The sequence below is a fragment of the Athene noctua genome, chromosome 3, assembly GCF_965140245.1.
Source record: "Athene noctua chromosome 3, bAthNoc1.hap1.1, whole genome shotgun sequence".
Lineage (NCBI taxonomy): Eukaryota > Metazoa > Chordata > Aves > Strigiformes > Strigidae > Athene > Athene noctua.
In genome coordinates this window covers 5,493,385-5,516,758 of record NC_134039.1, presented here as the reverse complement: position 1 = coordinate 5,516,758, position 23,374 = coordinate 5,493,385, and the positions used below count along the sequence as shown (strand labels likewise).

At 44.0% G+C, this 23,374-nt stretch overlaps 1 protein-coding gene across 4 annotated transcripts in view; it reads right to left on the bottom strand.

Moving 5' to 3' along the window:
* The window catches only part of FAR2 (fatty acyl-CoA reductase 2), a 154,272-nt gene extending 134,312 nt beyond the window's left edge, over window positions 1–19,960 (bottom strand). The window contains exon 1 of one of the 4 annotated variants that reach the window (XM_074901816.1): window positions 19,710–19,960. The gene's annotated coding sequence lies outside the window, so the exon portion shown is untranslated. Of the gene's footprint in view, window positions 1–18,550; window positions 18,632–18,692; window positions 18,942–19,212; window positions 19,373–19,709 lie in introns of those variants that run through there. The other 3 variants (XM_074901815.1, XM_074901818.1, XM_074901817.1) reach the window with 3 other exon arrangements.
* Between the last annotated feature and the right edge of the window lie 3,414 nt (window positions 19,961–23,374).

The following is a 23,374-nucleotide window of genomic DNA, read 5'->3' as shown; positions in this document are numbered from 1 at the left end:
CACTGTTGCACAAGAAAGATTTCTGTAGCCTGGTTATCAAGTTCTCTGCAACTGTAGTTTTCTTAAACTCTTTTTTTAAGCCACACGAAAAAAAGTAAACAAAAAATCTTCTGCTACCATAAACCAATGCAAATCATTCACTCTGCTGAACTTCCACTGCAGATCTAACCTATTACTCCTAAAATGAATAACAACATATTACATGAGGTGATCCAGGTTATTCCAACACCAATGTGAAAGACAGACTCTGCACTAGCATAGAGAAAAGATGTGTTGTGGGCCCCTCACCCCAAAAAGGCCATTGAATGACTCGAGCGTGGCCAGAGAAGGGCAACGGAGCTGGGGCAGGGTCTGGAGCACAGGTCTGCTGGGGAGCGGCTGGGGGAACTGGGGGGGTTCAGTCTGGAGAAGAGGAGGCTGAGGGGAGACCTCCTGGCCCTCTGCAACTCCCTGCCAGGAGGGGGCAGAGAGGGGGGATGAGTCTCTGGAGCCAAGGCCCCAGCGCCAGGCCCCGAGGGAATGGCCTCAAGCTGCCCAGGGCAGGGTCAGGCTGGCTCTGAGGAAGGATTTCTGTGCAGAAGGGGCTGTTGGGCGTTGGAATGGGCTGCCCAGGGCAGGGGGGAGTCCCCGGGATCCCTGGAGGGGTTGAAGAGTCGGGCTGAGCCAGCGCTGAGAGGTCTGGTGGAGTTGGGAATGGTCAGGGTGAGGTTAATGGCTGGACTAGGTGATCTTTAAGGTTTTTTCCAACCTAAATGTGATTCTGTGATACATCAGGGTCCTGTGGTGCATGCGTTGCTTTCAGATCGTGAAGAATGTGACCATCCAGTGCCCAGCAGCACACTGGTAGGCTTTGCTGGGAGGCAAAACCCGGCTTGCAGCACAATCCCATGTAATAATGCCTCTCCAATTCCACCAACTCTCGCCATCAGTTATAGCCATCCACAAACACTGAATTTCCCAGAGGAGAGACCAATGGACTGAGTCTTACACATAAAGCACAAGACTTGACAGACCTGTGTGATACGTGGTTCACTGCCTTCAGGACCTACTTTCAGGTATGCTTTTGCCCACACGAAGTTTTGCTTACAAATGCTGCATTATACTTTGTAACCACATACTGGTGTTTATATAAAATTTCCTTTATGAAGAGTGTTCCACATATGGAGCAGGCTGTATGCTTATTATATATATATATATATATATATATATATAAAGTCTGTGCAGACTCCTGTGATAACCAGCTTGCAACCAGCTTAACTAAAAGACCTAGAGACATTGGTGTGTTTCTGATGACTCTCAGATGTCCATACGGTGCTGCCGCTAATCACACAGCAACCAGCTTCGTTTTAAACATTTTCAGGTTCCAGAAAACATCTGTGAAATGTGATGTTCCCTGATGATAAAGCATTAACCGCATGCTGCACTCCTTCTCCTTCCCTCCTGAGACACAAGTGGTTTTACTTCTGCTCTACATGTTTTTATGGCATAACAACAGTCGCTTTTTTTTTTTTTTTTTTTTGTTATGGACTAAGACACTAAGGCACATCGGGAGAGTTATTACTGGGGCTCTTCTGCAGGGGCATTTTCAGGAGAGGAGCAACTGAGTTACAGCCTGAGGGTTTAGATGAGTGTGCTCTCAGTAACTTGTTGGAAAGAGGTGGGGTGGTGCCCTGGGATCATATTAACTGTCACTTTTTTTTTACAAGGGGCCCAGGAACACTTGTCCTTACCTTTACTATGTAGACAAAGGTCCTTCAGTAAACTGTATCCACATCCCAGCTTAAGAGCCTTGAATCTTTCAAATAAAACCCAGTCCAAAGTCTAAGCACAAAGTGGATATTAAACCAGCCCAAACTAACAAGCCATATATTACAAGACAAACAGGAACATAAAATACAGGTGAAGTTACAATTTGTTTGAAAGCTATGTGCCTGTCACTCATGACTGCAAACCCAACTGGGATTTACCGGCTGGGCTGCTCAGAGGTTGAAGAAACAACAGGTCATACCCAAGGAATTAAAACAGGTTTATGCTTTTGTTTTCATAACAATGACCCCTCAGCTTCAAGGTTAAATGGTGATTACATGCACTCTTACCTTAGCTGCTGTCACTGTGTGTTTTTTAAGTTCTTTTCATAAATGCTCTTGCGTAATGGATGGGGTTTAATCAGAATGAGGTTTATATATTCTAATTTCTAGGGGCTTGGGGGTTTATACACGTAGTCTAACAATGAGATTCAGATTCACTGGCTCCCATCAAATACAGTTCACTTTTAGGCAGCATATCCAAGACTATAGGTAAAAGACATATTAGGGACAACAGTGCAGCCACCCAAACAGCAGGAGAGGCAGCACAGATGAACTAGTAAACCCATCCAAAGGCAGGCTGACACCTGCTGAAGTGACTGAGCTGCTCCCAGCTCTGACTTACTGAAAGACGCTTGTTTGGATGCAGTGCCAGCCCAGTGCAGTGGTGCAATTCCCTCCCGCTGCCTTGCTGGGTGCTTGGTGTGATTCCAATCCCCCTTCTGGGCCACATACCAACTCAGGGTGGTGTGGATTGAGAATGTCAGTGGACCAGAGTGTTGAGGTACCCCCTTGATGTGCCTGGCTCCTGCTCTCCCTACCACTCGGGAGCAGTAATAACAGTGCATCACCTCCTGACAGCCCGGTACATCTGTACCTGGGACGTGGCCAAGGGAGTGTGGTAAAAGAACCACACATCCAGCAAGTTCTGGGCTTGCACAACTGGTGGGAAACACCAGAATATTTCATCACTCGAGTTGGGCCAGAGTGGAAAAGTACCTGACAGAAATCCATTATCTTGGACTCTATAAATTGCAACCCTAAGTGAGACCCTTTGGGCTCTCCTGGATCTCAGCGGGCCTGTGAGCAGCATCTCCTCTGAGCTGGGACACCTCTCAAGTATCAAATCCTCAAGGTACCATCTGCTGTCAAAGCCAACGAAGGGCCAACGCAAAGTCAACCGCCTCGAGTCTCAATTATTGCCTATTGAGGAATGTCAATGCATTGTGTTTACTCTAAACTCAAGAAGAAGGAAATTTTAACTTTGGGCTAGCTTCTCTTTCACCCAACTGTCTACCTACCGATTTGTTTAGGTATATACAGTTGTTTTCACAAGTGTGGGTGCATAAATATTTCACTAAATCCAAATACATTTGTCTGTATGTTTGTACAACTTGTGTTTATCAATACATATATATATATACACTGATTTAGGATACTTTACAATAAGTTAGTGTGAATCTGTAGAAAAGCTGCTATTTTAATCATAACGCATTTTACTGGATTATTTTTTAAATCCTTAAGTTGGTTAATGATTAATTGCTGCTAGTCATTAATAAATCTTGATTTGCTGCTAAATCATTACCGTATTAATATTTCCATCCATGACAGCCAGACATAGCCCCAAGTTATTAAAGCCCCCAGGACCCAGACCACACTGGACAAAAGCCTGAATTTTGCTGGTTGAATTTACTAGTCCCCACAAAAGACTGACGACATGTGGGTCAATACAAAACAACTGGAGATCTTCTACATTTTGCCCCTCGTCCCTCCCGTTCTCATGCCTCGTAGTATGGAAACGCCTCAGCTGGCAGAAAGCTCTTGGCTCAGACTGCAGGGGAAAGCTGCAAAGCTGCTTTTGGGCAAGAACTGGCCCCGGGGGTTGGAGAGATACATCAGCATGGCACCACGATGAGGTAGCACACCCAGGAGCCAGCACGCCACTGTGGCACGGTTCATCTGAAACCAAAAGCTGAGCAATGCAATCTCCAGAGAGGGTTGTTTCATTGCACTACTTGTATTGCCACTGCAATGCTGAAGCCCGCAGGAAAACAGACATTTCTCAGCGAGGTTACCACTGCCCAGGCCTAAATAAAAACATCTGGAAGCCCCAGTGAAGATGACCAGAACAAATCTAATCTCTTGGTGCTGATTTGCTTCCCACACTCCCTATTTAGACAACTCTTGTGCACACACTTACTCCCTGTTTGCTGCTTCTCCTGCTGGACTGAAAACAAATATGAGCGTACACATCCTCCTATTGCGTGAATAATGAGATTCAAGTTTACACAAGAAATGTTTGTCAGGAATATATTCTCTCTGAAATATATTTTCAAGATATTCCACCTATAAATCATTTTCTTTTTTTAATATTTGCCTCCTCAGAGATCTCAACTGTAATTATACTCTTGTGAAAATTTATCCAGCAGAGACATTCCTACCATGAGTCTTTCCTGTCAAACTGCCACAACTAATGCTGATGCTTATACTAAGCTGCAACAAATTTTATTAAATCCTGAGAGTGAAAAACTGTGTTCACATCTAGCAACGACTTCCTGAAAAACTGACAAAGGAAATTTAAAAAAAAAAAAAAAAAATTATTTTTTTAAAATTAAAATCAAGGTTTGGTGGGGGATGAATAGTAAAAGCAAGTATTTATTTCATTTGACATTAGGGTGTTCATTGCTAAATACAGGTATAATTTACCATATATAAGATCAATAGCAAGGTTTGTAATTACAGTCATGGTTTGGAGGGAAGTGTTGCTATAGCAATACCAACCATAGGAAGGAAATCCACATCTACTCAGAGCATTATTTCCACATATCATTATTTTTTATGGCATAGCACTCTAGCAGAAAAAGGTACAATAAATCAATAGCAATGCCCACTTTAATTACATAGGCATAGTTTGGAAAAGTATTTCACAGAAACACACTGAACGACGAAATGAAAAACCATGACCACACATTAAGTAAGGTTTTGTTTGTTTTAGTTACTTGAGTGTTGTTCCTTTAATCAGTTTACATCATCTAAAGTCAAGAGTTTAAATACAAGCTTTCCCAAACCGACTCCTCCTGATTTCAGAACATAAAGTGTTTTGGGTTGCTTTGTTTTGTTTTTTTTTTTTTTTCCCCTGTTCTCCACATAATCACAAGCAACCTCAGTGAGACTTGATATCCCTTGAACTGCTCTGACTCCCAGCAATCTCAGGTCTGCAGGGTTTCTTGGCTCAGGCATTAAGTGAAAGAAATAAAACTGGTTTGGGACTGGAATCAGCCCTGACGTGATAACATTTGCATGGCCCTACCCCTGATGCAGCTGGCATCGGGGTTAATCTGGGAGTCAGAGAACTACAAAGGGTGGCCAACATTTGACTCCAATACCTTTGTCTGGCCAGCCCCACAGAAGGACTGGTGCCCAGGGACGCTCTGTGACATTCCATCCACAGGCTTCCAGCAGCGGGACTTTGGCTGCGGGCTAGGGGAATCGGGACTTTGGGTGTTTCTTTCTTTCTTTCTTTCTTGTGCAAAGGTTGACCCCATTCTGTCTGTCTCCACTCCTACCCTGGATTATTGATAAAATCATACTCCCAATTATCCTGGCTTTTAGTTGACTACTTTTTCCTCCTTCCCTGAGTTGTCTCCTTCAATTAAATCTTGCAGTGCTCACAATCACAGTCAGATTTAAAAGAAGGAACCAACTCAACTTAAAACAATCTTCAACACTGATCGGTGTAAACAGATCTATTATGACCCTAACAGCTGATTTTCTCACGTCTCTCTCTCTTATTTTTGACAAATCAGTTTGAACAACAGATTTCTATACATTCCTATAGCTCCTAGCTCACCTAGGAAGAGAAAATGAACAGCTAAAATAGAGGTAATTCTTAATAAATAATCTCAATTCAACTGAAATACAAATTACTTGGATTCCTACAGTCACGTGAACATTGTGGTTTTCCCAAAGGCATGTCAAAAGAGCAGAAAATTTGAAAGTGGCTAAGCAATATAAAACCACACGATATCGTATAGAGTTAAGGATGCCTTGTACATGGATACAATTCAACCTGATGGTAGGGAGGAAATCTTTGTAGAAAAGGGGCTTCCATTGTCCACCATTCCAGATCCACCATTGTGGCCATACAATTGTCACAACCTTACAAAATTCTCCCTCCGCATTGCACATCCCTGCTGTCCTGGGCAGACTCTAACTTCTTTGAAGTTAGAATCCCAGATAAGCTGGTGGGAAGGGACCTCTGCAATCACCAGTTCAAATCTCTCCCTGAAGAGGGACTGTTACCCATGCTAGATGAGCTCATTCCCAGACTGATCCAGCTTGAGTCTTGAAAACCTCCAAGGAAAGACTCCAGCACCTCTCTGGGTGACATGTTAAAAGTCCTACGCTACTCCCTGGTGAAAAATATTTTCCCTAATGGTCAATCTGAACTCCTTAAGCTGCAACTTGACAGTGGCCCCTTGTTTTTACGATCTGCCACCAATAAATGTTCAGTTCCATAGTCATCGCAACCCCACTTCAGGAAGTTACAAGATTCTATGAGATTGCCCTTAGTCTCTCCTTTTGGTCAGACTAAACCAGCCCAACTCCCTCAACCTCTCCTCGTGGTTTACGGGTCCCATGCCTCAAATCACCTTAGTAGTCCTCTGTTGCATCTTCTCTTGTATCTTTGCTCCATTTTTAAAACCTTGTCCTTTTGAGAAACCTCAAAACTGACTGGCAAACCACAGTACTCAACAGTGCTGAAGAGGACACTAACTTCCCCTGACCTGCTGGCCACACTTTTCATGTAGATCACTATGCTGTTTGCCTTATTTGCAATGAAAACGCATCACTGGCTCATTTTCAACTTGGCAGCAACCATAATATCCCATTGCTTTCCCACAGATGTTCTGTTCAGCCAGTTGTTTCCCAGCCCGTACTGTTGCATGGAGTTAATCTACACAGGCACAGAACTTCACAATTATTTTCACTGAACTTTATGAGGTTTCTGTTGGCTCAAAGCTCGGGTTTCTCAAGGTCCAGCTGAATTGAATTTCTACCATTTGGTGTATTAAACTCTCTCTCTTGCCAATTTAACATGATCTATGACTTTTCTCAGGGTGCATTCTGACTCACCATCTAGGTAATTAACAGAGATGTAACATTACTGGCCCAGTTCCTCACAGGCCACTTGTTAGTTGTCTCTAATGAGACACTGAGCTATTAAAGACTGCCCTTCAAACCCAGATAGCCACACAATTTTCAAGCAATTTAACAATCCGTATCTCCAGCCTGAACTTCACCTGTGGCCCAGCATATTTTGTTCTCATATCATGCAGTTCTGGTAGTGATATATTAATATAATTTTTATGTTTATCCTAAGACATCAGAACATATGTCCCCTTGCTAACACTACACCAGATAGCTACTTGCAATACATTAGAGATGAAACGTCCAAAAAAGTGGATTTTACAGTTGTAGATTTACAATTTATGAATAGAAGGACAAAGAAAACAGCTGATATATTTTCCCTTATTTTATTAGATCCTTTCAGAATTTGCTTTTTAAAGAAAAGAAGATAAATTTCCATAAAGTATGGAAAACATGGCATTTAAAAAAGATAAAGCAATGAAGTATGACCTTTTTGTCCCAGAATTATAGCCATCCTTAATGTATTTTCCTGGCCTTAACCTTCCTGAACACTCAAAATGAGTGTCAAATAGATACAATACCTCTCCTGGTGCTAGTGGGAAGTTCTGGTTTAGTAAGATTTTTGCACAGTGCTGTACAGAATAAAACCCCAACTACCTATGGGACACCCTAGTGAAAATTCTATATTTAATTTAAAGGAAGTGCTGCTGGCAATGATAAGCAGTTTAGATTAAAACTATCCCAGATACGATATTTTGGGCACTTTATTTTGCACGGACAGGACACAAGGTTGAACATAGCAGATAAGAATTTCAAAGACAGACAAAAAAGAGGAAAAAAAAAGAGTGCAAGGAGGTGCCCATTTTATCTTATGAGTCAGCAGTACTGGGTGATATTTATACAAAGCTACGTGGAGCAAAGCACTAAATGCTGCTAATGCTACTCTAGAGTGAAAATATAGAAAACACACCAGAAAAAAAAAATGTTTAGAGTAAAAATACATATAAGGACTTGCATGCATCACATGAAAAAGAATGTCTTGATTACTTCCACTACCAGACATAATAAACTTAACTTACTCTTGTTACCCACAAGACAAGATACAAATCCCCTGCTATATATCTAGGAGTGCTAGGAGACCTACTTCTATAATTCAACTTTTTATTTGTATAGCACTTTAAGAGCTCGCAGTCACAATCACATTAGTCACATTAGGTGTAGGCGTATGTGGAAAATAAGAGAACTACTCTCTTTGAAGGCACCCAGTCATTTAATGAAAGAGAGCTTTACTTTTGGAGTATTGTGACTGTTTTAACATTTTGAACACATGAATCTTAGTTCAGAATCGAATTCCTGTGAAGGGCTCCAGATCACCTTACTTCATCTCCCAGAAGAGTTACATAGGTTGCCATGGAAATTAAATGTTAGTGACAAGTAGAGTAGTTGGGTTTTGATAAATGCAGATTTTGTTGCTTCAGAAGGCAAAAACTTCCACATCTTCAAGGACGCAACCTATGGGCAGCAATGGAAACTCTGGCACTGCATATAATTTTTTCATTTTTCAACACAACTATCCAATTTTTAAGGTGCAATACCGATAGTTAGACATGCCAGACTATAACCTTTAAGACTGGAAGTTTAAAATCATTTAATTTCAAGAGCAAAGCAGAGGCAGTCACAAAGCAACCTGTCTTCCTACGTATGTCACCATCCTGGTCTGGGGGAAAATCCAGCCCTTCAGAAAAGACAACAGAAGCGTGTTCAGTATTAATGCAACTTCAGTCTGTTTATGATTCACCAGCAGAAAGGTGGCTATTGAACTACCAACCATTTATCACTTGAAAACCAAAGCTGCAGTAAATGTAACATTAACAGGCAAAAGGTTTCCGAGAGGGACCTGAGAAGTAAGACACCCCCCTCCAAGTGGTGTAGTATGAGCAGCTAATGCTGTACACCGTGACTGACCTGCTGCCAGGTCAGAGTTTAGTTTTGCATATGTGGTTGGTTCAACATTATTACTCTGTTGGTAGAATCCAGAGATCTCATCTTTAAATATGGGGTGTTAGCATATCTTGGAAAAATATGGTTTCATCTGATTTCTGACTTGCTTGTTTGAAATTCTCCATGGACAAGTTCGTCAGCAGTAAGAAATGCCTAGTCAGTTCTTGAAAACCCTTGAGCCAGCCAAAGCGATAGACTTTCCATTAGTAGAGAATTCAGCATTACTCTGCAGATAAACTGCCAGCATCTCAGTTGTATGTGGTCTGATACAAACATTCAAGCAGGAAAAAATGATAGACCAAAACACTGGATGCCCCATGTGTGGAGCAGGAACCGAACATCTTCTTTTCAACTGACTTGGACCTATAACAAACAGCAGCACGTAGGATTTGACCCAGGTGCCTGTAAATCACTCACTTTAGCATAAATACAAGACAGCTTCAGAACGTGGTGGAGATTGGTTAAATTCTTTGCTGAGCCACAGGGATTAACACACAGCTAGCAGCTTGCCTGATGCTACACAGTCATGAAGGGTTAGCAATAGGCCAAAATTAAGGTGAAGTGATACATCTCGGGCATGAAATCAGTCTTTAAGGACACAGACTCCTGATTTCCTCTGTCAGCTTAGTGATGGCAGAACTAGGCAAAGGAACAAAACAAAATGCCTGGGAGACAACACGGTGATTAGGAAATAGGGGAGATGAAAAAATATTAACTGAGAATTTCATCAAGATCCAACATTTCCCATGAAACCAATGTATCATTTAGGATGCCCTGAAACCTTGAATTCAAGTGTAGGAGAAACCCATGGGCTGCTTTGAGGATAGACAGGACAAGGCAGCGGTCACTGAACATAAACATAAGAATGAAGAAAAATCAAAACTACACTGAGTCGACTGGTTTCACTACGGCATCTGGGTACAAGATTCGATGACTGTTTTGATACATACAACAGAGCATGGCATAAACACCCCGCTACCTCTGAGCTCCTTGCCCTCTCCTCTCTATTACAGCATCATCAAGTTTATTTCAGATGCAAACAAAGGCACAAAAAAAAGTGCAGAGGGGATCACTGACATTTCATTCTGTACTAGGAACGTATTAGCTTAGCCACTTTTCTCTGGAATATCCAATACAGATAGCAGCAGTGGGGGCTTGAAGGAGGTCACCAGAAGAAGACATTCAATATCTGTAACGTGTTGATCTGGGATTTCATTTTTTCCCGCAGATGGCAAACTGAAGGGCTCCATAGGGAAGCACAAGCAGAACCACATCAAAGCAATAACACACATTACTGGAGAAAGGATCACAGGGCACGTAAAGAGCTAGGCTGAGAAGTACCAGCTGCAGGAACAGAGTAGAATTTACTGCATGTAATGTGAGACTACATGACTATCAGAGAGAGCTCCAGGTCTGCATAAACAGAGCTTTTGTCAGAGAAGCAAGCAGATTGTTTCTGTGCAGTCTGCAGGATTGGAAAGAAGTAAAGCACTGAGGTTGCAGTGATATGAAGCGAGGGTTAACTAAGGGTATAATTCTGTCTGTCACATTCAATTTAGAAATGTGAATATATAAGAGTTCGGGTGTCTTATTAATGGCCTGGGGACCAACAGTCTCAGTCTCTTCACAAATTTTTTGTCCAACAAAGGAGTTGGGTGCTTTACAGCAATGACATTCAATGCAATAGCCAAAGGAAATCTAGAAGCAGTCCTGGTCTGCGACGTTCCCCTTGACTTAAAGCTAAAAGCAATGAATAAGCTGATGACAGTGAATGCGATAGAAGTTTTGCTAAGGGCTCATTCTATAACAAAATTTCACCCTCAAAATTGTCCTTAAAATTAGGTTTAAACAGAATCATGCCATCCATTTCAGACCAGCTGATAACAAAAATAAGTCCCATTGACAGCACTGTGAGTGTGTACAACATCGGAAAGTGTTTTACATTGGGCAGGAAAGTCCTTTTCCCTTTCTCTCTCCCCCCTTCTCCCTCACAATAGAGCACTTCTATAGTCCTGTACTTGAGCTATGGGTATATAATGGAGGAATTTCAGAAGAAACCTATTTATTTTTCTATTAAGGAGAAAGATTTTTAATACTAATGCCCAGTAAGACTGCGTGTTTGTGAAAAAGCAATGACAGGTGGTAAAAGCAGATGGTTTTGAAAAGATTTGTGGCAGTCTCTGGCTCCACTGTCCTAGCAGCTCTGCAGGATACTGGCAGAGAAAGCGGTTCCCCTCCTCTTCTTCCCTTGCCTCACTTGAGAAAGCCAGCAGCAGCTGACCTCACTGGCTGTCACAAAGCTCGGGTAGGACCAGCAAAGCTCGCTCACTCACGTTCTTCATCCCAGCTCCAAACTGCTCCTGCCTCGCTGCAGAAGCCCAGACCATTGCAAGCCACCGACACTGGCTAACCAGCCAGGTGCTCATCTGACAGGAGCCACAAAACCACCCCCGTGTTAGCTGGAGCCAACCAGGAAGAGAGTGGGCAGGGATCCTGGCTTTGGCAGTCTAGCACTACAGTTCTTCATGACAGATCACGACCACTTGGCTTCTGGGGGTTGCTTCTGAACACATTACTTCTGACCACACCAGTGGAGGGTATCTAAGAGCAAGCATCACTGAATGCGCCAGTGCTGAACCCAGGCACAAGCACCTGCCTTCCAGTACAGATCTCTGCTGAAAGGACTGTCTTGTTTCTGAAGGCCCTGGTGATAAAGGAGCCATCTCAGATGCTTCAAACCAACCAACCAACCAAAGCCAGCAGTGTGCCCAGGTGGCCAAGAAGGCCAAGGGCATCCCGGCTTCTATCAGCACTAGCGTGGCCAGCAGGGACAGGGAAGGGATCTGAGCCCTGGGCTCGGCACTGGGGAGGCCACACCTCGATGAGTGGGTTCAGTTTTGGGCCCCTCACCCCAAAAAGGCCATTGAATGACTCGAGCGTGGCCAGAGAAGGGCAACGGAGCTGGGGCAGGGTCTGGAGCACAGGTCTGCTGGGGAGCGGCTGGGGGAACTGGGGGGGTTCAGTCTGGAGAAGAGGAGGCTGAGGGGAGACCTCCTGGCCCTCTGCAACTCCCTGCCAGGAGGGGGCAGAGAGGGGGGATGAGCCTCTGGAGCCAAGGAGCCAGCGCCAGGCCCCGAGGGAATGGCCTCAAGCTGCCCAGGGCAGGGTCAGGCTGGCTCTGAGGAAGGATTTCTGTGCAGAAGGGGCTGTTGGGCGTTGGAATGGGCTGCCCAGGGCAGGGGGGAGTCCCCGGGATCCCTGAAGGGGTTGAAGAGTCGGGCTGAGCCAGCGCTGAGGGATCTGGGGGAGTTGGGAACGGTCAGTGTTAGATTAATGGTTGGACTGGAGGATCTTCAAGGTCCTTTCCAACCGTGATGATTCTGTGAAACTTTCAGGAATGGTGAATAACTTTGTATCATTAGTCAAAGAGAGATACTGCAATGGGGAGCAGAGCTCAGAGAGCATATATTCACATTATTTCTCAAAACGGAGAGAACAGGCAAAAAAACCTCCAAACCATATGTCAACAAGAGCAGTAACAGAAAAGTATATTTCCAAATGAGTTTTACGTGTTAGGCCAAAACAGTGCCAACTCCTGCAGCTACAACCTCCTCCAAGTTACCGTAACTTGTGCTTAGGGAGCAAAGCCCCACTACTAACGAGAAAACAGTGCTAAGCTTCAGGCTGCCGTTTTCTGCACACTGCATCTGCTGCAGCACACCACTACTTAAAGTCAGTTGTAACTCTCTTTTGAGATATCACAGTACACCTATAAAGATGACTCAGGCAATTTCATATACCACCAGTGAATCACTAAATGGTGCCACCTCTGGCTACTATCAAACCCATCTGTATAGCCCATTGTTAACTCCATGGTACACCCGTCTCAAAGAACCTTTTAGGAGACTGCTGTGCTCTGTTATACCCAAACATTTTGTGAATAAATTAAGAATCTCACTTTAGGATTTACTAAGGTGCATTGTAGGAATTACATTCCTGAAAAGGGCCGGTACTTTTTCTACACAGCATCTCTGCTTTTCAGATTTTACTCAGAAACAGGTCTGATTGACCCCGTGTCAACAGAATACTTATTCTTGTTTGCCATTTCTATAAGCAGTATAAATGTATAGCTTTGTAGAATCTTTTCCTTATTGTTCATCTATAGCATTGTTCACAAAATCAATTTACATTTTCATAATTTCACTCACAGTATCAAGGTAGCTTCTGAAGGAATATTCTAGAGAGGTTTGTAACAGTACAGTGTATTTACATTCAGCACCCCCTGAATAAGAAAAGGCCCTCCTGAACCATCTACAGCAAAATAAATCCACCTTCTTTACATGAAATCAGGGAACCTTTATTTCTTTCAATCAATGGGGTTTATAGTTGCTTTCTGGAAGGCAGAACAAATAAAACGAGCTGTCAATCCAGCTGGCCCCAATTTCATGCAGCATGGCAGAAACAGCAGTGAAAACTGAGTTTGCTATAGAGGTGGACACAAGCCATTCAAATCTGGAATCAAAACTTTACATTAGTTTCCAGAGAACACCCCATGGTAAAATTGCTTCTCACCTTTGGGCACAATAAAACCTGGATCTGGTCTTGGATAAGGCAAGGCTGAAAGACAGCTTTAGAAATTTAATTTTAAGCATCCAGGTTTGTGACCAGTCCTGTCATTCTTGCATGCATTAAGCAGCCATTAAATCTTGTGTTTGTGCTGTTAACCCCACAGGACAACTTACTGCTTCTCAAAGCAGATACAGGTGATGGATACTGGCATAACAGGTTAAAAATGAAATGAAGTGTGAGGAAAACCTACAATACGCATCTCTCATGGGCACAGCTGCTCCACAATTACTTTCAGGAAGGAGAAAACATTGAAGTTAAACACAGTGGTGTATTTTTGTGGCACAAGGTATCTTTTTCTGTGAGCATGGGTGGAAGAACAGAGCCCTGCACAATTTCCAGTCACTTTAAACTGCTTAAGCATAGGTACACACAAAGAGAAACTCATGTACAAACAACTCCTGCAAAAGACAGCTAATATAAGCTTAGAACTGAACACAATTGTAGTCGAATTACAGGTATTTTTGCCAAACCTTCAATATACCTCATGCTTTAACAAAAACAAATGTAGCCAGAGATTTGGGGAGGGGGGGTTTCCAGTTTCCAGTAATTACCAATAGAACATTAATTATATGCCTACACACAGAATCCTACTGTTGACTATTTTACTGTGTAAAGACCTAATTAGCTGTAATTTTAACACTGTATATCACCCAAAGACAACTACATTTTCTAAAGAAAGCCTGAAAGCATTATTTAGACGAGTACTTGAAAAAAAAAAAAAAAAGAATCAAAACACAACAGAAAAAACATCTACCTCAGATGGCGTTTAAAAAATGAGTTACAGGCTTACCATATAGGCTAACAAGCAGTAGGATGAGAGGGAATGGCCTCAAGCTGCCCAGGGCAGGGTCAGGCTGGCTCTGAGGAAGGATTTCTGTGCAGAAGGGGCTGTTGGGCGTTGGAATGGGCTGCCCAGGGCAGGGGGGAGTCCCCGGGATCCCTGGAGGGGTTGAAGAGTCGGGCTGAGCCAGCGCTGAGGGATCTGGGGGAGTTGGGAACGGTCAGGGGGAGGGTCATGGTTGGAATAGATGATCTTCAACGTCTTCTCCAACCCAGATGATTATGTGATTCTCTCAGAAATTGAATGGAAAAAATATAATAAAAGACAAAGCATCCACTGTAGGATACTCTTTGCTGTGATAACAAATGAAAATGAACTTTTGCCAGACATGGCCACCTATAAAGAGGGCTGAGATGCTCTAAGTGCACAGGACCCCATGGTGGCACTACACAGCAGCCCATGGAGCTTGATTCACAGAAGTCCTGGAGACCTCACAAGAGAGAACTAGGGAAATACTCCCCTGTGACAGCTCCCCATGGCCCCGACCATCCCATGCCGAGAAATATTGCTGTTGATATCATCATGAGAACAAAGAACTCACGCCACAAACCTGGGCTTTATCAACACAGGCCATGTGTAAACACAGAGTAAAAAAGGAGAGACTGTAGCTGAAGTAGTCTGCAGTTTAAATACAGGATAAGCAGGCTTAGAAGCAACAGGAGTGGTGGTGAGGATATAAATCAGGTGAGTGGCAGAACTGACCCCAAACCTAAATTCAGAGCTCTTCTCACTCTAAACTGGCCAGGTACAAGGCAGTCTGGAAGCCATGCAGAAGTGTTAACACAGCACTGAACAAGCTCGTTAGATCCATCATCATTTTAATCTGGTTCAAATGGGACGCCTACAGAGTGCAATGAGGATCAGCTTGCTCTTCCCCCAAGTGCACGTCTCTGCAGACTTCTCGGTGCATTTTAGTCATGCATTGAGTCAGATCCAGGAACCCATCCAACTGAAAACCAGGCCAACAGCAAGAACAAGAGCAGATTTGCATTTGGCCACAAGTAATAGTGCCAGCACAAGAGAGAGATCAAGAATGTGTAGCCAGAGGTGAGGCAGGCAGGCTGACCCTTTGGAAGGAGCCAGTTTATGGCAAATTAAAATAATTGCTGAACCGCACCCTTTGCCTTGTGGAGGGGCAAATTTTGGTTAGCTTCAGCATGGCTTCACATTAATACAAGTGACCAGCTCCCAGACAAGGACTGCCTTTGTGTAATAGCTTGTCAAGCCAGAGAAGTGAGCATGCTTCAGGTGATACTTATTTCTAGGCACGTCTGGAGATGCCTAACTCTTCCCATGACCTACCACTAATAACTTAGATAATGTTAATCTCATTGGACAGCGTTACAGTATTGAAATTTTCATTTCTTAAGCCTCCTTTGGAGACCCAGGACCCTTAGGGAATAAGAATGCTATAATTTTTAATAGAAATAATGCTAACATTATCCCCTGCAGTAATTATCCCCCGAATTTCCCTGCAAACACAGCAAAACTAAACCATATATAAGATAAGCAATAGTCCCCAGATGAGTTGAGCACTCATCAGTCGGCAATCAACCAACCAGCGTTGTCCCCAATCCCACTGAGTTACTCTCCACTGCCCTTCAGCTTCTCTGAACTACTCAAATCTGTGGTATCACAAAAAAAAAAAAAAAAAAGGGTGTGTGTGTGTGTCTCTCCTCCCTTTCCCATTTCAAAATGTACTTTTTTTCTCCTTCCCTATGCCTTCAATTTACTTGATCTGTCCCTTGTATAGATCAAAATTACTTGTCACTGGGGAAAAAAAAAACAAACTGGCAAGTTGATCGGAATTGGGAGCTTCCTACGTGGAACGTGAGGAAAATAAATTGAAAAATTTTTTTACAGTGACAATCTAATGCTGGAGACTGTTCCCTTGGATCAAGGATCTACACTCTGCCACTGAAATCATCAGTATTTGAGAGATTTCTGAAGACACTGGCCACTCATTTGTGTTCCTCTACTGTACCATGCAGACCAAATGGCAGCCTTCAAGCCTTTGGCCATGTTAGCATATTCCTTCTGCCCTGTCATTACTCATGTTCTCCCTGCCAGCACCCTCACACCTCCTCAACCTCCCCACCCACCCATCCATCACCCCAAGATCCAGCTCTGTCAGATTTGAACTGACTTTGGGGAAAGCACGGAAAGTTTTTCAGTCATAGCTGCCTCCTCACCAGAGCCACAAGCTCTGTACCTCTGTTAACAGGCCATTCCATACTACCTTTCTGGCAGTCTGTCTCCAGATTCATCCTTTATTGCCCAGCTGACATGCTACAGGTTTTATTTGATCAGGCTTTTCTTACATGGTCTTCAAGATGTTTTAAAACTACGTTATCTCACCACTGATATAAACAAGCCTTAATAGGGATTAGAATTGAAACCCAGACTGGCAAGAACTGAGGAATTTGCAGCTTTGTTACAGTATGAGATGCATCCTTGAACATCGGCTAAATAAAGTAAAAGGCTGGCCTAAATCTGCTATTACTTCATGTTTAATTCAGATACCTCTGAGTGAGTGCATCTCTTCCCTCCCCCCAATATTCTATTCTTATCACCTATGTATTGAAGTTTATGGTGACTAACCTAGACAAGCACGCCAAAACACTGAGGAAATGTTTTAAAACCCGGTTTCTACAAAACCATAGTTTATCCGAGGGAGAGAACACAATAGATCCGGAGATTAAAGCACCGCATTATAACAGGCATTTTACAACTTCTCTAAAGCAACTATCAGTGTAATTCTTAAAGTATTTAGTTACTTTGAAGAGAAGATGAGTACATTATACAGTAAGGAACAGAACTTGAACTTTCCTATTCAAGAACATTACAGGTAAGCAGGAAGTGATGATGCTTTTGATATAGTAGATGCAAATGAAAAACTCCAGTAGCAGATCTCTGAACTGCCATCAGCTTCTTATCAAGTGGAGATAAAGGTTCCCAGAACGCCAGCACATGCAAAAAGTTACACTCTGAAGTAACGTGCCAAAGCAACGTGAGATTCGGTATGAAAAGCTTCTGACAGGCCATGCATTTCATTATACATTTGGGATCACCTGATAGTTCAAATTTACACTTATTTTAATACAAATTCATGTGAGCCAGGATTAGAGCAGATGTGGATTTTTGGAGTGCATTTTTCTAGCTTAATAACGACCTTCAGAGACAGCAAACTCTCAGTGTAAAGCGAAGATGCAAAACTAGTCTTTCCACCGAATTTAGAGTGCAGTATTTCTGGGTGAAGCAAATCCCATTTAGTTTTACTGTTTCCACTGCAAGATAATGGTCTGTCATTACTTACTCGTCCGTCTAGTTTTGCCCTTAAAAGGCTCCGCGGCAAACATGTAAAAGCAAATTGTTCTGAGTAACAACATTACCGTAAAGGACTGTATAAGACAAGACAAGGTCACATGTCTCTAGTTTCTAGAAAACCGAGGCTATCCTCACAGGATCCTGTAACGAAACTGGGGTTGAATCTTGGTGGTGCTGTGTGGGTGAGTGGGCAGCGTCGGGTATCCAGTAATTTCCCAGTCGAGACAGAAAACAGCACCAAGGCTCAGAATAAGGAGCTCTCCTCATACTATTAAAGCTCTATTGCTGCCTAATACTACGCTTCTTATTAAAAAAAAAAACACAAAAAAAACCAAAAAACAAACAAAACAAAACAACGACAACAAAAAAAAGCACGGGTCTAACAGCAGGAAAAACAAAATTGCAAGCGTCTCCTAAAATGACATTAGATCTTCCTATTTTATTTATTTATTTATTTATTTTATACAGCACCGCACTGAAGATTACCCCTACCCGGAGCTGCGAAACCGAGCAGGAGCCGCTCACCACATCCTCTCCCCATTCACGGGGCTGCACCCCGGGTCCAACTCTCCCAAGGAGAAGCCGAAGCTTCCCCCCGGGGCACCGCCCAGCGCTGGGGGGGTCCGGCCCGATCCCGGCGGAGCCCCCCCCCTCCCCTCCAGCGGCCCGGCCCCGCCGCCTTCCTCGGCATCATCCCTCCACAGCGTCGCCTCCTTCTCCTCTCCCCCACCCTCATTTTTAATTTTTTTTTTTTTTTTTTTTGCTTCCCCTCCAATGTCCCTCAGCGGGTTATTACCTTCAATTACCGCTTTCCCGACCAAATCCCGTCTCCAAACCGCTGCCCCCCACCTTCCCTAGCGCACAAGCAACTCCCGGCAAAGAAAAGGAGGAGGGAAAAAGAAATAGAAAGAAAAAAAAAAAAATAAAAAATTACAAACCTCTCCTCCCCCTCTGGGTCTGATACTATATATCCGGCCGGGGGAGGGAGGAGCAGCGCCTCTGCTTTGCCTTCCCCTCCGCCGCCTCCAGCACCGAGCGGCTGCGGCTCCGCGTACCGGGGGATGCGGATGCCGGCCCGGGGATGGGGCTGCCCGCCCTCCCGGGGGTGCGGACCCGCTCACGCCGCCTCTCCCGGCCCCGTTCCCGAGCGGCCAGCGGTGCGGCTCTGCGGCGGGAGCCGCCGGGCACGTCGCGGGTGGGGGGAGCGGGGCCACCCCCGGCAGGACGCGCCGGTCCCCCCCCTCTCGCCCCGGTGTGTGTGTGTGTGTGGTGTCCCCATCCCCGCCTCAGGCCGCCCGTTCTTCCCCGGTCCCCGAACGCTGCCGGCACGGCCCCGGCGAGGCGATGGTTTGGCTGCCCCCCTCCCTCCCTGCGCAGCCTGTCGCCGCCAGCCCTGCCGCAGGGTCCCCCGGAGGGGGGGGCTCGGAGGGTCCCCTCCCGCGGGGCTCCTCTCCTTACCGGGCCGGCGGGGCTCCTCTCCTCCGGGCTCCCCAGGGCCGGGGCGGCGGCTCCTCAGCGCCTCGCCGAGCCCCCTCCCTGCCCTCGTCCCCCCCCTCCGCCGCCGCCTGCCAAGGGAGGGGAGCAGCAGCGGCAGGCGGGGGGGCGGGGGGAGGGCTGGGCTGCAGCCCCTGCCCGCGCCCGGGAGGTGGAAGGAGCCGGCCGGGGATGGAGGAGAACGGGAAGCTTTCGAAATCCATGACGGAGAACAAGGGCAGGTGGTCCCTGGGGTGTCCTCCAAGGTTATTACACCTCCCTCGCTCTCCAGCATAAAGCACAATTCACCTCGGGGTTTTAAATAGTCGGGAAGAACGTTGAAGATAGAAACGGAGTTATAAAATCGGCGTGTGAAGTTAATGACACGATTTGCCTTACAAGCATTAGGGAAAAAAAAACAAAAACAAAAACAAAAAAAACCCCAAGACACGCAGCATACCTGCTCAGCCACAAACACCTACCTCGGCTATCAATATCAATTTTCTCCCACCAGCCATAGAAGATTAGAAAGATCTTTTCAACCCAACATGGGAATCAGCAAGATGTCGTGCCTTTATATCTTCATATTACACCTACGGGATGTACAAGCATTAGTTAATTTAACAAGGTTGTATTCATCTAATTACCATCTCCAGTTTATTAAGTGCTGAAAGAAGCCAGTCTCAGCGAGGTTGGGTAAGACGACCACTGATGACTGAATCAGTATCAGAGCTGTCAGCAGAACTCCATGAACAAAGGGATTAGGTGCTACACCCACAGTTGCAGTTCTCCAACCTCTAGATCCTTTTTTGAGAAGCTTAAAGGCTACAGGTGACTGCCATTTCTACGTAAGAGCTCCCTGTTTGCACACCTGGGCACTAGTAGTTAAAGCCAAAGACTAGGTGGAGTCTCCACAGCTCTCACAGTTTCACCTCTTTCTGGCTGGTGTCCTTACAGCACCCGCCCCACCACCCTTAATGAGACAGCTGGGCATAGGGATCTAAGGCTAACGTGGACCAAATTGGCCAGGACACCAGATCTATGGCAACTGGGGTCCACCCTGCACCTACAGAGCTGGAGTAGGGTTATATGTGTGGGGTCAGATAGAGCCGTTCGGGAATTCATCCCACACAAAGTGGTGGGATGTAGAGTACATTGTCTTCGTCATTTGTATAGGTGGAAGAAAGGCTGCTGCCCTTGCAAATACCTAGGTGCTTTCTTCATTGACTGGAGCACTCAACAGGAGAGTGGAAGCTCCTACAACTTCTTCTACGGTTGGACTCGATGGTCTCATGGACTTTTTCCCAACCTAAATGATTCTATGATTCTAGCAGAGGCGCTCGGATTCTTTCATTGGAAACGTAGCACGAGGGAACTTGCAAAGAAAGAAACCACAAAAAAGTGGTTCTTACCCCAGGAAGTCTCAGCTATTTGCAGAGTGTGGCCGATGGTTGCTGGGATAATTCTGAGTACACAGGGGTTTGGTTGCCTACATCTCAGGCATGTTCTTTAACATAAACATCTGCCTTTGGCAACAGACCAGCCAGGCCTCTGCCTAAACTGAAAAAAACCGTACCTGAGCTGAAGGCGACTACTTGGCACCAACATGGGGAACAAGCAGACAAAGATGTGAGTTAACAGAACAGGCGGTCAGGGGTGGCTTTGTTCAAAGTCCATGATCTTGCAGTCTGAAAAGTAACCACAAGGAAAGTTTCTGGGAAGCACAGAATGAGAGAGAACTATTGCTAGTATTATCTTTCAGGACATTGAATAGAGAGCTTGATAAGCATCAGTTCTTGCAGAAACTCTTTCATGAGCTACTACACGGGAGACAAAGTACATTCAAATCTACCGACCTATAGAAATTCCTTTGTGAAGTTTCAAAAAAGCAAGCAGGCTTGAAGAACAATTCCCAACTATGACCCAATTAGGACATTAAAGAGGCAGCGTGTCAGAGACAGTTCATGACAGCTTCCCAGAAATCTCTAGAAAAAAGGCGAGGGGAGAATTTGGTTAAGGAGATGAAAAAACAAGAAAGAATCAGTAAAACACCCTGAGAAGCTTACCCTTTGAACCGATGAACTGAAGGGAGTAATGCAGCTCTCAAATGTGTCAAGGGCTGGGGCAAGTCTAGAGGCCTGGCTGAAAAAAAATGCCTTTTAGCTAGTTAAAGTAGTAAATCTCAAACTCTAAAAAGGAATAAAAAAATGTAAACTCTCCAGTGTACTCTGCCCTCGGGGAAAAATGAGAGAGATTAACCTTCATTGTTCTTTCTTGAGTAACCCCCTTAATTCCATCATTAATTGCAGTGACTGAGCTGGAGAAAGTGCTGTTGCAAGCCTGGATGAGGGATGAGTTTGAAACCAACCTTGATAGAGACCTACCCCTGAACTTCTGTCTAATGCAGTATAAGCAGGAAAGTTAAATTTTACATCAAACTACCATTAAATAATTTAATGCAAAACTGTTTAAGGGAAGTTGCCTGATGAGAGTCCGTGAAGCCAGTTTTGCAAGAATTGGAACAGCACTTCCCCCACTCCCTTTGACAATGTACCTTAACTCTACGTCTTAATGGATTACTGAGGGGCAGAAGATCAAGATGAGAGAGTTGAATGTTTGAAACACAATACCAGGTATCTTTGGGACAGATTAGCCTTAGTACAAAACCCCTCATCTTTTATGGATGATGAACTAAGGAACTTTACAATTGCTTCACAGAAAATAGGAAAGGTTGAGCAGCTTAATTTCCCTGAGGTCAGTCAATAACCTTTCTGTTAATTGCAGAGCTGTACCAGATGCAATGATGCCTTACTGTAACCTGTTGGTATAGTCTTACTCAGTGTCTCAGTTCAATGCAGGCCAAAGCACAAACACCACCTTGGTGAGGACTTGTGGTTCTTTCCCTCTTTGTATGCCATATTCAGGAGTATGGTTTAGCTATGAAAAGTTTTGTTTCGAATAGCTTATGGGTTCAGAAGGAAGTGTACCTCTTTCAAAGGTTTAACAATACATACCGTCTCCTTGAAAAAAAGGCCCAAACCCAGAAAATTAATTTTTCCTCCAGCTTGATTTACAGAGCTTTACATCATTAAAAAAATTAAAGACCTCAAGAGAATGTCAACAAAGCCTTAGGAGCACAAAACCAAGGAAGCACTTAAACAGGGTAATAACTTAAATACCTAACAACAAACCTCAAGTCATTCCCAGACTGTTAGTGAAAGAATCCTATCCTAGCAGGGGTATAGGTTCATCTAAATGCACGAGTGAAGTGCTTCATCTGCACATTTACACAAGAAAATAAATTTTATACAATTTCTTAAAGAGATTAATTCGTAGTCAAGTAACTGGCCTACTTGCAGTTTATCTGTGGTATATCTTAGTTCTACCAGAAAAAAATCCCACAACAGCTGATTATTTTAAAAGCCACTCTATGACGCTGATGTCTTAACAGATGAAGCACTGAACTTAACTGCTGTTAAAATAAACATCACTGGCATGATGTATGGTGCCCACACTTGGTTGAACACCCAAAATCAGTTTAGTATTCATCTCAAGTCTTAAAAGGCTGGATAGACCATTTGTGACCAGCTCTTGAATAATGTTATTGCTTATTTTGAGGTTAGCTGTTATGCTGAACGCGGAGTTACTATTAGCCACAAAAAGGGAAATAATAAGCATAGATATGTGGTTTGTTTGGTTGGTTGTTCATTTGTTTGTTTTAAATACGAGGAAAGCAGCTTAGTCTGGAGAAAAAGTACGATGGCCCAGAAGATCTATAAACTGGGAAAAAAAAACAAATAAATAAACCAGACTCTTAGGGCTATCAACATATCAGAAATCTAAGGGAATCCAAGGGTAAATGTTCAGCAGCCATTTTAATATTACTGTTTATTTTTCTAATAGAAATTGCTAAAGTTGCCGGACTGCTGAAATTTATTTTATCCCTGCTTTTTGGTTGCACTCAACCTTCTTCAGTAACTTCTTTTAAGCTTGTCTTTTTCACGCCTCATTTCAACAGAGGGAAATTATTTTACTGAAAGCATGAGGAAATCTAGTTGGATTATTCTGGAAAGTGTGTCTACTCTCAGATATGAGTACTTCACAGGTTGAATTAGGTGTTATGAACATGGGCCTCAAAAACAGTGGA